General features: G+C 41.8%; 1 protein-coding gene across 3 annotated transcripts in view; it reads right to left on the bottom strand.

The window, feature by feature from the left end:
• Positions 1–12,855, bottom strand: part of dpysl3 (dihydropyrimidinase like 3) — a 45,498-nt gene that overhangs the window by 21,928 nt on the left and 10,715 nt on the right. The window lies entirely within an intron of this gene.

Consider the following 12,855-nt stretch of genomic DNA (forward strand, 5'->3'; position numbering starts at 1 on the left):
GGTGTCAGGAGGTTAAACAGCATCCTTCAGTCTTTTGCTCCTTTACTTGAAAGGGGGTCCAGTAAATCACCATAATTTGCAGACCTTTCCCTTCTTTTAAAATGAAAATTTCTCCAGACAGGGATGTCATCTGGGAGGCTGATGTCGTTGAAGCTCAAGCCGCTTTTAAGGTCATGGATTAACATCGTAACCACATTTATCCAGATTCTGTTACGCAATAATTTTAACCGTCAATGTTTTTTTTCTCAGCGTAATCATTTTATCCAATAGACCGAATGCGATCACCAACTGATCACTCAATCATTTCATAAAGCAGACAATTTCTGATCTGTGTTACAAAATAATGCAAATATTATATAATCCCTACAGTGTTAACGAACATGTTCCAAAGTAAAACTAAAAAAGCAACACTAAGTCTGAGGAGCCTTTTGCCAACACCTTTTGATGTTTTGTGGCCTGATTTGGGTGTTGTCATGACGCCACACAGTCAGACAAGAACAATTTGCTGCTGCACCATGGGCCGACTCTAGCAGGCCATTGCCATGGCAACAGGTTGACGAGAGGGAGAGAAGCAAGAGAGGAGAGACAGGGTGCGCCTGGTTTCGCTGATATGCTGGCTTTGCTGACTGGTTGAATGTACAATTGACTGTACAACAGGGTTAAGGGTTTACAGACGTGCCCTTGCTCACAAAATGAGCAAGGGCAAGATATCTTCTTCATACAGGACTTGCTCAATAAAACAAATATGATGTAAGTAATTGAACATATTAATGCCTTAGGAAATTTAGCCTTGGATAACCTTATCACAATGACTTCATGACAAAGCTTTTTTCCCTTCACTTCATTCCACCACCCCAATCTTCTCCTTATATGTGGAGCTCTACACTTATGATTTAACAATAGGGTTCAAAGGTATATTTATTTGGGAGAATCCATTCTCCTGTCCGCTTCCTCATTGCTGCTATAAATGGTCAGTTTCTTAAAGTATGTCTGAGTTAAATTACCCAGTGAATTTCAGGCACAATCAACAAATATTTGCACTTATCTGCTTCACAAATTTTAAAAAACTGCTTTAATTATCAGGATATAGGTTTAATTCTTTTCTGTTTAGAACTGTTTTTAGGACAAAACAAGGCTTCTGCACATGTCATCCTCAGGTGTTGGAGCTTGTGATGTGAGACTTGTGACATTTTTTCGAATAGATGACAAATAAAATAATCAATACTGAAAAATTTGTTGCGACCTGCAGTATTTAACTTCCGTGTAACCTTCACGAGATAATTAGTTATTTTATTTTTTATATTTATTAATTTTTTACTAAAATGGATTAGTAATCGAATTAGTTCTTTTAAAAAAGCATCGACATTACACTGAAAACCAAAAAATATAGCCTTATTTATATACCCAGTCTCTAAAATGGCAAGACTTGGTCTTTCCTTGGTCTGCTAAGAGGAACACACCATATTTTCCCATCAGCAGATGTGTGCAACAATTTACAGCCCCTGGCCGTGGACCCAGAGTTTCATCATTATAATAAACTGCAGCAATTCCTTTGAACATAACAACAGGAAAAATAAAAGTATTATCGTGTACATAGCTCGAATATCTGCTGAGCTAAAAGACACACAATGTGGCTATTCATGAGTTGTGTGGTAGTGATTGCACATATTAGGTGGTGGTGGTGGTAGTGATGGACTAGTGCGAACCAGAACCCAGAGTCTTCCCAAGCAACCACACCCTGAAGCAACACATTACAACACACAGTCATCAACTCCTGGAACACCACACTAGCATAGATCATGCTGCAAAGCTCAATGCCTTCATTAGCTTAGAGAGAACGCCTTCCAAAGAGTGCTCTGTCATAATAATTTAACATGACAACATTACTGAATGTGAATAGGGAGTGCACACAGACAACTTTCATAGCATTCCAGTAAAGGAAACAGACGATAAATTTGTCAGTTAATCAAAAAAAGGTACAAAAGATGCCCAATGTTGTAAAACTATTGTAACAAAATCAGCCTTTGCATGTGACTAAATGGTATTTTCCTCATCGTTTTTTGACATTCTTTGACAGATCAACAACCTAAGATGACCATAACCCAGAAAAGATTTTTCAGTTATTGTTATAATGACAGCTCCTGATGAATTTGATGTTAACCAAGTTAATGATCAATTGTTGCGGCTCTACAGCTGTCAGTTTAAATGGTGGTGAAAAGCAGCTTGTAATGAGTCAAAGGAAAAATACATTAGTTGCAGCTGCCCACAAAAAATTAATGCCACCAAATCTGATTCTGCAAAATCTGAAATCTGATCTTGTCTCCTGGTCATGACTTATGGTGTTAAATATGAGACATTCGTTTTTGTAAAATGTTGTGATGTATCAATGAAGTTGACCTCTGATTTTTGTAGATTAAAAAAATTATTTTGTGGTCTCAGTAGCTTTGACATTCGCCCACTCAGTTCTAATCAGTTCATCCTTGAGTCCCATGCCAGACTCAAAGAAAATCCCTCAAGGATTCAAAAGCTACTGGACTACCTCGGATCTCTAAAATTGGAAGTTTTTTTGTTTTTCTTTTTTAATCACTCGGAACATATGGTTAAGAGTCACTGCTGTTTCATTAACATGAATAAGAATCACTAATATAAATATTATTGAATTAATAGTCAGATAGAGACCTGCTTACATCAGCAGCATCAGACAAGAAGAGGTTTTACCTGATTTATAATACTGCAGCGATGGGTGTGCCATCATGCATGGGTGACTTACTGAAGTGCTTACACCCCCTCCCCCGTCCTCTCTCTCTGGCACGCACACAAACACACACACTCATTTTACCCTTTTCAATTTCTGGCCACTGGATGATGACAACATGCAGGAGACCGCAATCACTTAACAATCAATAGCTTTCCATTTCCGTTACAACCCAGTAACTGGCCATTGCTGAATTGCTCAGGACTGCATTTCACATTAGATTCTTTTTACACTCAGCGGAAACTAAGATGCTGAAACGCTTCATGCCAGCAGCTCATGTCATCGGTGCAATATCTAACAAGACAGATATTTTTAAAAAGCAAAAAGCATGCCCAAAAAATTGTTTCAATAATAATACAAACCATGAACTAGACGCAGAATGCGTGGCCAAACTGTCAAGCCTTTTTAAAGACACATAATAAAAACAACGCGTTTTCCACTGACATTTCTTCATCACACTTCATTAACAGAAACTCAGACTCAACATTTACTGTGGCTTTTACATCAATTCTGTGACAAACAGCCACAAACTGTGACAGTAACCATTTCATCTGACCACAAACAGCAATGTTGCTCATATTATTATAACAAATATATGTCATGTGACATCATGGCGGGTGAGATTGTTAAAGAATAGATATGGAATATTTCAAAATGTGTTTTCTACATCACATTCATGATTATCAAAACAACATACAAGAAAGAAAATTGTAAGTAGTGAGTGAAGGGAGATAGCTCATCACCTCATTTCTGAAATTCTTAGTCCAACTTTTGTCTGTTAGTCTGTCTATACCACAAGACAAATGTGGTTTTGTAATAGTGACACTGGTGGATTCCAACCCTCTGTGCTATCCTGTGGTTACGGGAATAAACCAAAACATTTGTTACATCTTTAACGAGACAGTACTGTCCACATAATGAACTCATGCCACAGCTGTTACTTTTTGCTGCAGCTTCGACAAGAACTATTAAATATCATTCAGTGGCTAATGTGGTATTCACGAGTCCTGAGTCTAAGATTGGACTGCATAACCACAGCGGGCTTAAGATGGTGGATTCAGTGCACGGCTAATAACATGCTTTGACAGTCTTGATGCAAAAAGGAGAGTAAAGACAGCTTAATGAGGTCCTAAGACAAAGAAGACCTCATAATTTTACTTTTTTCTCTAACTTTGTTGAGCAAAGTTGCCTGTGCTCACACATAGCTGAAGAAAGGTGCTGTAGACTAGTCATTGTGGATTTTCTATAATAGCCATTGATTTAAGTTTCGAAAATACAATGTCTGGCTACTGTTTTGAATTAACTTCTTCTCTTACGGGATCATTCGACTGGTGAGGGACCAGAATTTCCAGGTTGACAACATTCTTGACCCAGACTGGTTACTGGTGGGTTAGCCTCCCATGTGTCCAATTATGAGCTGGTCCCTTTCATACATGCGCAACGCACGCACAGGGTTGGAAGCAAACAGTCATCTACACATCATTTACAGCCACATGCCAACGTAGGCTATCATTAGGAAGCTATTCAGTACAAGTAAATGTTTCTGAGAACAAGCATAATAAGACACTTAAAATGCCTACACGGATATTTTTAAAGAAGCTAACAAAGGCAAAATGGCTAACACTGAAGCTAGCTAAAGCTCAGAGCCAGGTAGAAGCAAACAGCTTCGGAAAGAGCTTCAGTATGAGCAGACAAAGGTTGAGAGCAATTACAAGGAAAACTAAGGTGTGTGAAAAAGAGAAAAGGGCCCTGTTGTCTGCTGAAGTTATAAACATAATGGAAAATGTAAGTAATTGGTATTTGTTTTGTTATATAAATCTGTTAAACCTTCTTTTATCTGGTAAGGCAAAATATGCCAGCTATAGAAACTATTTTTTAGTTAATTATTTGTACTTCATTCCTCTTTTGTAAAGTTTCATTGTCATTTCTTTTATTATGAAAATAAAAATGTCATAATAAAAATATATTTTTTGTTTGCATAAACGTAATTTCTCAATATGTACCATACTGGAGTTTACAGAAAACTGGGAAACAGAGCATTTTATCCATATCAGTGCTAAAATAAATAATTTAGTCACTAAGCTGTTTCCTGACTGAGTCAATGGTCATACTGAGACAAAACCACGTCTTCAAGCCACTTAAAGAAGTCCAGACGCTTTTCTTTCCAAGCTCCTTAGACTTCTAAAAATCTAATGACATAAGAAGAAAATGTTTATTTTACCTTAGAAGGGTGATAAATGCTATTCTGGTTTTTTGGGGGGATTTTTTTTTTGGGGGGGGGGGGGGGGGGGGGGGGGTTGTGGGATTTGGCTCTTCAGAATATGCACAAGAGACATGAACGATGTTGATCTTGATCTTGACTTGCTCTTCCCAGGGTCACTAACTATGTCCTCATTTGTCAATCGCATAACTATTGCAGCACCGACTCTTTGAAATGGAAAGGTCTCCCTGGGTTGGCAGTAAATAGTAGCCACTATTAGAAATTACACATTTGCAAGGACTACTCCATGCAGCCGATTCAGTACTCAAAGTGTACCAGTTGTTTTCCTTCCAGTTTTTTTTTACAGTTACTATTTATGAAAGTCAGTACACCAGTATAAGTATATACTGCACTGTACTTGCATTGTTATATATAAATATAAAAAAAACACCCAGCACGCCCCTACAGGCGGTTTATCCTTCAAGCTCGGGTCCTCTACCAGAGGCCTGGGAGCTTGAGGGTCCTGCGCAGTATCTTAGCTGTTCCCAGGACTGCGCTCTTCTGGACAGAGATCTCCGATGTTATTCCCGGGATCTGCTGGAGCCACTCGCCTAGCTTGGGAGTCACCGCACCTAGTGCTCCGATTACCACGGGGACCACCGTTACCTTCACCCTCCACATCCTCTTGAGCTCTTCTCTGAGCCCTTGGTATTTCTCCAGCTTCTCGTGTTCCTTCTTCCTGATATTGCTGTCATTCGGAACCGCTACATCGATCACTACGGCCGTCTTCTTCTGTTTGTCTACCACCACTATGTCCGGTTGGTTAGCCACCACCATTTTGTCCGTCTGTATCTGGAAGTCCCACAGGATCTTAGCTCGGTCATTCTCCACCACCCTTGGGGGCATCTCCCATTTTGACCTCGGGACTTCCAGGTTATACTCGGCACAGATGTTCCTGTACACTATGCCGGCCACTTGGTTATGGCGTTCCATGTATGCCTTGCCTGCTAGCATCTTGCACCCTGCTGTTATGTGCTGGATTGTCTCTGGGGCATCTTTACACAGCCTGCACCTGGGGTCTTGCCTGGTGTGATAGACCCCAGCCTCTATGGATCTTGTACTCAGAGCTTGTTCTTGTGCTGCCATGATTAGTGCCTCTGTGCTGTCTTTCAGTCCAGCTTTGTCCAGCCACTGGTAGGATTTCTGGATATCAGCCACCTCCTCTATCTGCCGGTGGTACATACCGTGCAGGGGCCTGTCCTTCCATGATGGTTCCTCGTCTCCCTCCTCTTTCTTGGGTTTCTGCTGCCTGAGGTATTCACTGAGCACTCGGTCAGTTGGGGCCATCTTCCCAATGTATTCTTGGATGTTCGTTGTCTCATCCTGGACTGTGGTGCTGACACTCACCAGTCCCCGGCCCCCTTCCTTCCGCTTAGCGTACAGCCTCAGGGTGCTGGACTTGGGGTGAAACCCTCCATGCATGGTAAGGAGCTTTCTTGTCTTTATGTCAGTGGCTTCTATCTCCTCCTTTGGCCAGCCTATTACCCCAGCAGGGTACCTGATCACGGGCAGGGCGTAGGTGTTGATGGCCCGGATCTTGTTCTTACCATTCAGCTGACTCCTCAGGACTTGCCTGACCCTCTGCAGGTACTTGGTGGTTGCAGCCTTTCTAGCGGCCTCTTCATGGTTCCCATTTGCCTGCGGGATCCCCAGGTACTTGTAACTGTCCTCTATGTCTGCAATGTTGCCTTCTGGTAGTTCAATCCCCTCAGTTCTGACTACCTTCCCTCTCTTTGTTACCATCCGACTACACTTCTCCAGTCCGAACGACATTCCAATGTCATTGCTGTATAGCCTGGTAGTGTGGATCAGTGAATCGATGTCTCGTTCACTCTTGGCATACAGCTTGATGTCATCCATGTACAGGAGGTGGCTGACAACTGCTCCATTCCGTAGTCGGTATCCGTAGCCAGTCTTGTTAATGATCTCACTGAGGGGGTTCAGGCCTATGCAGAACAGCAGTGGGGACAGAGCATCTCCTTGGTAGATCCCGCACTTGATGGTGACTTGTGCTATGGGCTTGGAGTTGGCCTCTAGTGTTGTACGCCACATCCCCATTGAGTTCCTGATGAAGGCTCTTAGGGTCCCATTGATCTTGTACAATTCTAAGCATTCCAGTATCCAGCTGTGGGGCATTGAGTCATAGGCCTTCTTGTAATCAATCCAGGCAGTGCACAGGTTGGTCAGTCTGGTCTTGCAGTCTCGGCTGACTGTTCTGTCTACCAGTAGCTGGTGTTTTGCGCCTCTGGTATTCTTGCCAATTCCTTTCTGTGTCCCACTCATGTATTGACCCATGTGCCTGTTCATCTTAGCCGATATGATGCCTGACAGGAGCTTCCATGTAGTACTGAGGCAGGTTATTGGTCGGTAGTTGGAGGGGACCGGTCCCTTCTTGGGGTCCTTGGGGATCAGGACCGTCCGACCTTCGGTTAGCCATTCCGGGTGTCTCTCGTTAACTAGCAGCTGGTTCATTTGTGCTGCCAGACGCTCGTGGAGTGCAGTCAGCTTCTTTAGCCAGTAGGCGTGAACCATGTCGGGCCCTGGTGCTGTCCAACTCTTCATACTGGAGACCCTTTCTTGGATATCTGCCACTGTGATGGTTACTGGACCCTGTTCAGGGAGGTCGCTGTGGTCTGCCCTCAGATCCACTAGCCACTGAGCATTGCCGTTATGGGTTGCGTCCTTCTCCCATATGCTCTTCCAGTATTGCTCCGTCTCCAGCCTTGGTGGTGCTGTTCTCTTATTGTTCCCTTGCCACTGAGAGTACACCTTTGCTGGTTCTGTGGAGAACAGCTGGTTTATTCTCCTGCCTTCTATCTCTCTGGTGTACCTCCTCAAGCGGCTGGCCAAGGCTGTGAGTCTTTGCTTGGCAGTTTCCAAGGCCTCAGGTATGGACAGCTTGCTGTATTTCTTATGCACCTTCTTTGTCGCACCTTTCTGCAACTCCGTTAGTTGGCTAACCTCCCTCCGTGCTACTTTGATCTTGCCCTCTAGCCTCCTTCTCCATGGAGGGTACTGCCCCTTGTGGCTGTTCAACTTGTAGCCAAGCATCTCACTGATCACTGCTGCCGTATTGTAGATCAGCTTGTTAGTGTCGGTAATCGTGGTTGTAGGTATTGTCCGTAGTGCTGCATTAACATCATCTAGCAGACCTTCTGAGGGTACTTCACGTAATCTTGGTAACCGGCTACGGGGGATCCAGGTTTCAAGCTTGGCCTTGCAGGTGCCAAAAAACATAAATCATTAAAAAAATTCAGCATCAAATCAGCAGAGCTTAAATTACATTTGTCTTAAAAAATAATACATTACAAAAGCTTTCAGATGATTCAGTTTATTTCCTGAATGTGGCATTGAAACAGCTTGAAATGAAGAAATAATATTTTATACATATAGTTTTATTGGAAGATTTTCTGGATATGATAAAATTTATAATTAATACACTGTGTTTCCCTGCGGGTGACAATCTAAGCACAATTTTTACCAGAAACTTATGCCCACTCTATGAAGTGCGCATGACCTATTCTCAAAGCTTTGGCACTGATTAAACTGCTGTCTTAATCACTAATTTAGTCCAGCTGGTGGATTAGCGTTAACACAAGAATCATGCAAACATTACAACTATCTAAAGTCGCTCTCACAAGTAGTATTCTCAGCTCAAACAAATGTAGAGGCTGTTAATGCCTTTCTTTAAACTAAGCTGATGAAATTATGCTAGAAATCTGAATTATAAGGAAATGTGTTCCTTCCACCTGCTTTTTTTCTTTTGATACACTTCAGTCAGTAGTGAGATCTTTTGTCTGCTACAGATACAACTTCTTACAAGTGCTGATCTGTTATATTTCTGGAAGCAAAACACTGTGAAGTTCAGATGGAAAGAAATCCAAACAAACTTGTCATTCAGCTCTTAACAAAGAACAAAGTGCCAAAAATAAAACGCCTATTACTGCACGGGAAGCTGTCATTTTCTGTTACACAAGCCGGCAGTAATAAAAAATAGACGGCAGGATGTTGTTCTTACTACTATGCTGACATCGACACACACGTTTTTTCCACTTTCACCGGACTGGAGGGAGAAGCGCTCATAAAGTGGGATGCAAAGTACTAATATCTCCTTCATGGTGCTTAATGAAAGGGAACGGTCCTGGAAAACTCGAGTGCGACAAAATAGGTCAAAGGGGGTGAGGAGGAGGAGGACATTAGAGGAGACCTCCATTAGCTGTGGCAGAGATCCTCGTGTCTGTAAGGAGGGGGGCATGGGGAGGCAGGCGGGGACCAGTGGAAGAGGGAAGTCATCTTGAATCTGCACCAGTGCCTCTGCTGCAGCCCTGTTGCCTAGCAGTCAAAAATATTTACTGTTCAGCAAAAAGTGTGCAGCATTTTTTTTCACATTCTGGAAAAGTGAAAACAATGAGACTTATCCATCTAAATTAATCGCAGGGGCCCCTGCCAGTTAAGGTCTGGAATGTTGATCTTGTGATAGGCTGGAGTAGTGTAACCGTGCAACAATCTGGATCTGATTGGGTCAGACAGGTTGAATTTTTAACTCTCTCAGTCAAGAAGTTTGAGAAATGCCTGTTTGTGCGCATGTGTGTCAAAACACATCCCCGCAATGACAAACCGAAGAAGGGCTGTATTTTCCTGCCATCACAACTGTATGTTTGTTTCCATGGTGAGTTGCGCGGATATGTCTGGGTGGCCGTGGGGTATTTTGTTTGCACTGAAGCCCACTTTGCTGCAGTCTGCATGGTGACGGTACAGTCTGGTGTGGCAGGGAGCTGATTTGTGGAGCGTCGACAGGGTGAACGGGTTTCACCCACCGATGCTCACTCCAGCTGGAGGGGATTACGGATGACATGTAACCGCCTGGAACAACACTGTGGCTGCTGTGAGTGGGTATAAGGAATAAAAGGGACCACACCTAGAAAAGTGACAGGGCAGATCTAAAACCCAAACGAAATGAAAATGCTGTAATAGAATGGACAGGCTTGGAAATAAGGAGTCGGTGTCAGGAAGGAGGCTTAGAAATAGGTAGAGCGTTTAAGGTCCTCCTGTGTAAGAATTAATAGCGGCTTTCACACACGAACTTCAGACAGTTTCTAGGGAATCAGGTTAAGAGGCAGCACACACTACATCCACTCACCACTAAAGAATGTACCAGACAATACAATATTCACACACCAGCATACTCCAGCATCGACAACATCAAATGGACCTCTGTTGAAGTACAGATGTGAAAACAGCTTACAAACGCAATGATTCCATGGCATCAAAACTCTATGAAGAGTTGTTTGTCCAGTTACAGAGTTAAAGGCCTGTAACTGGACAAACAACCTAATCATCTGATTCAGGTGTGTTGACCCAGGGTGATATCTAAAACCTGCAGGACACCGGCCCTTGAGGCCTGGAGTTGGACACTCCTGGCTTACAGTGAAAAAAAAGGTTATTTTAATGCAACAGATGCCAACCTCTGGGGCAGCAATGGGGCAGAATCACCTTTTAAATCTAAACATAGTGATATGATATGCACACAAGTAGTTCTCTGGTGTCTGTGTAGCCCCCATTACTAATTAACCAACCAACTAACCAAAAACTAACTACGCCAAGCATAATAAATTGCTATTCATTATATTTCCATTTTTTATTGCTTGTGTATATAGTAGATCTTCCATGTAATTAGCAAAGCCTGTTGTTTCCTGTTGTTTGGGGCCATAACTGCATTTCGATCGTACACTCTGTATAAAACGTGGATGTACTCCACGGTCATGGCTCCTTTTGTTGGGGAAGTTCTGTGTTGAAGCCGCAGCCTGAACATTTCGGCTGTGGCCATCTTGTTTTTTTGAAACCAGATGGAAACTGACTGGTCATACAGTAGCAATTTGTCAATTACAAGGTAGCCATGCCTTGATGCATAACCTGCTTTATCATCAAAGAAATTTAGTTTCAGCTGCTCTCTTACTCACAAGGAGTCACAAAGCAGATAGGTCTGCATGGTTGATTTGGTAGATTTTTAAACCAGATGCAACCCCAAAAGGATTTGAAGTGGACTCTTTCACTTGTTGGGAAATATGTAAACCACTACACTGCGGAGCCACTTAATGTCTATTAACATGATGCGATTTTAATAAGACTTGAAACTAGTTTAAGAACATAAACTCATTAGGAAAGGCCAGTGGCTCATGTGAGCAATGGGCTCATTTCCTCATAAACTTCTATACAGTATGACCTCATTTTGTAACTCAAGAGTTCGCCCCTTGCTGGCTATAACAAAGAATTCAAGTTCCTCTATACTGGCTTTAGCTCTCAGACAAGAAGGCTATGGCCATCTTTTATATACATGTTTATGGTTTAGATACAGAAAAGACAAAGACAACAGTGCTTCTGTTATTTATTTGAAAAACATCCATTACTTGTAACAAGAGGTTCTTGCTTTAGTCTGCTTTACTGAAACAACGTGACACTTTCAATTCTCCTGGCTTGTCTGCGTCTGAATAAACCAATAATGCAAGTATTGTGTGTTTGCATTTCTAAGAAGCTGATCAAATGGTTGGAGGGGAACTACTACTACCATAAACTCCAAATCAAACAACAACATGTGTTGTTAGTCCATACATTGTTGAACATAAAATACATTTCTCATAAAGTTATTGGAGGTGGGACTCACCAGACCCCCGACGATATGATACTATCACAATATTTCACTCACGATACAATATTATTGCAGTTTTTGACATTTGGTGATAAGCTCAGTATTGCAATAGTATTGCAATAACATCTACTGCAATTTATCACCTTTTTTCAACTGCAAATGATGTCCTCAAAATAAAAATTTGTCAATATCGGTTTTATCCAATAACATAAAGTTATCGACGTCGTTTTTGGGGGGAGGGTTTTTTTTGCTCCAAAATGACACTGTCAAGCAACACTGTCACTAAAACCTGCAATAAATGTTGCCATAAGATGGAATCAGTCTGCCATGAATCTGATATCAGTCTGCAATTGAATAAGATCAAGTGGAAATTTTATACTCTGTCAAGCTAAGTGTGTCCAGGGTCGTTTCAGCCAATTTATGGTAAGTTTGCTCGACTAACCTTGTCTCGGGATGACGGTGCAGAAGACGAGCCCTCTTGGCCCAGGGTCATCGCTTGTTGTTAGTCTAATATATTTTCAAGTATTTGTTATTTATTCATTTATTAATATCAATATTATCAATATTTTTATACAATATCGCCACACAAAATATTCCAATATGCCAAACTGTTTTTCCCCTACATCCTTAGAGGCTATGGTTATAACTTGGATGTAGGAAAGAACGTAGTACACCCTACCTTGTCAACTGGACGCAAACAGATTTGGGAGCAATCCACTCAGTGGTTGACCCAGACATTGTTTCAAATCACTTTTCAAAAGCACTTAAATATTGTTGGAATAGTCACCCATATGTTGAGATCAAACTATAATTAAATTCATAAAACAGTGAAAAGTGTGGTTGCTTACATCATAAATTACTCCCCTTCAACTGAAACTGCATGAAGCAGCTTTAGGACGTCCATGAAAAACTTGTATTGTGGTACTTTCTGTCAGTCTGTGTTAATGTGCCGCTTACAGCTGGAGCTCTTCTAAATCCACAAAAAAGCAAGCTCAGTAACCAAATATGATATATCTTGAGGCAATCAACCAGCATAGCTTACTCATGTTACTTTGGCTGGTGATCTGCTAAATGCTTTCTGTTACTTTATTGCTGCATGTGTGTGTATTTTTGACACAATTAGCATTCCCTTTGTATTTTTAAAACCCCCAAACCTACAAAACATCCTTTACCTTAGCGGTTATCGTCATTCAA

This window comes from Maylandia zebra, linkage group LG10 (genome assembly GCF_041146795.1).
Source record: "Maylandia zebra isolate NMK-2024a linkage group LG10, Mzebra_GT3a, whole genome shotgun sequence".
Lineage (NCBI taxonomy): Eukaryota > Metazoa > Chordata > Actinopteri > Cichliformes > Cichlidae > Maylandia > Maylandia zebra.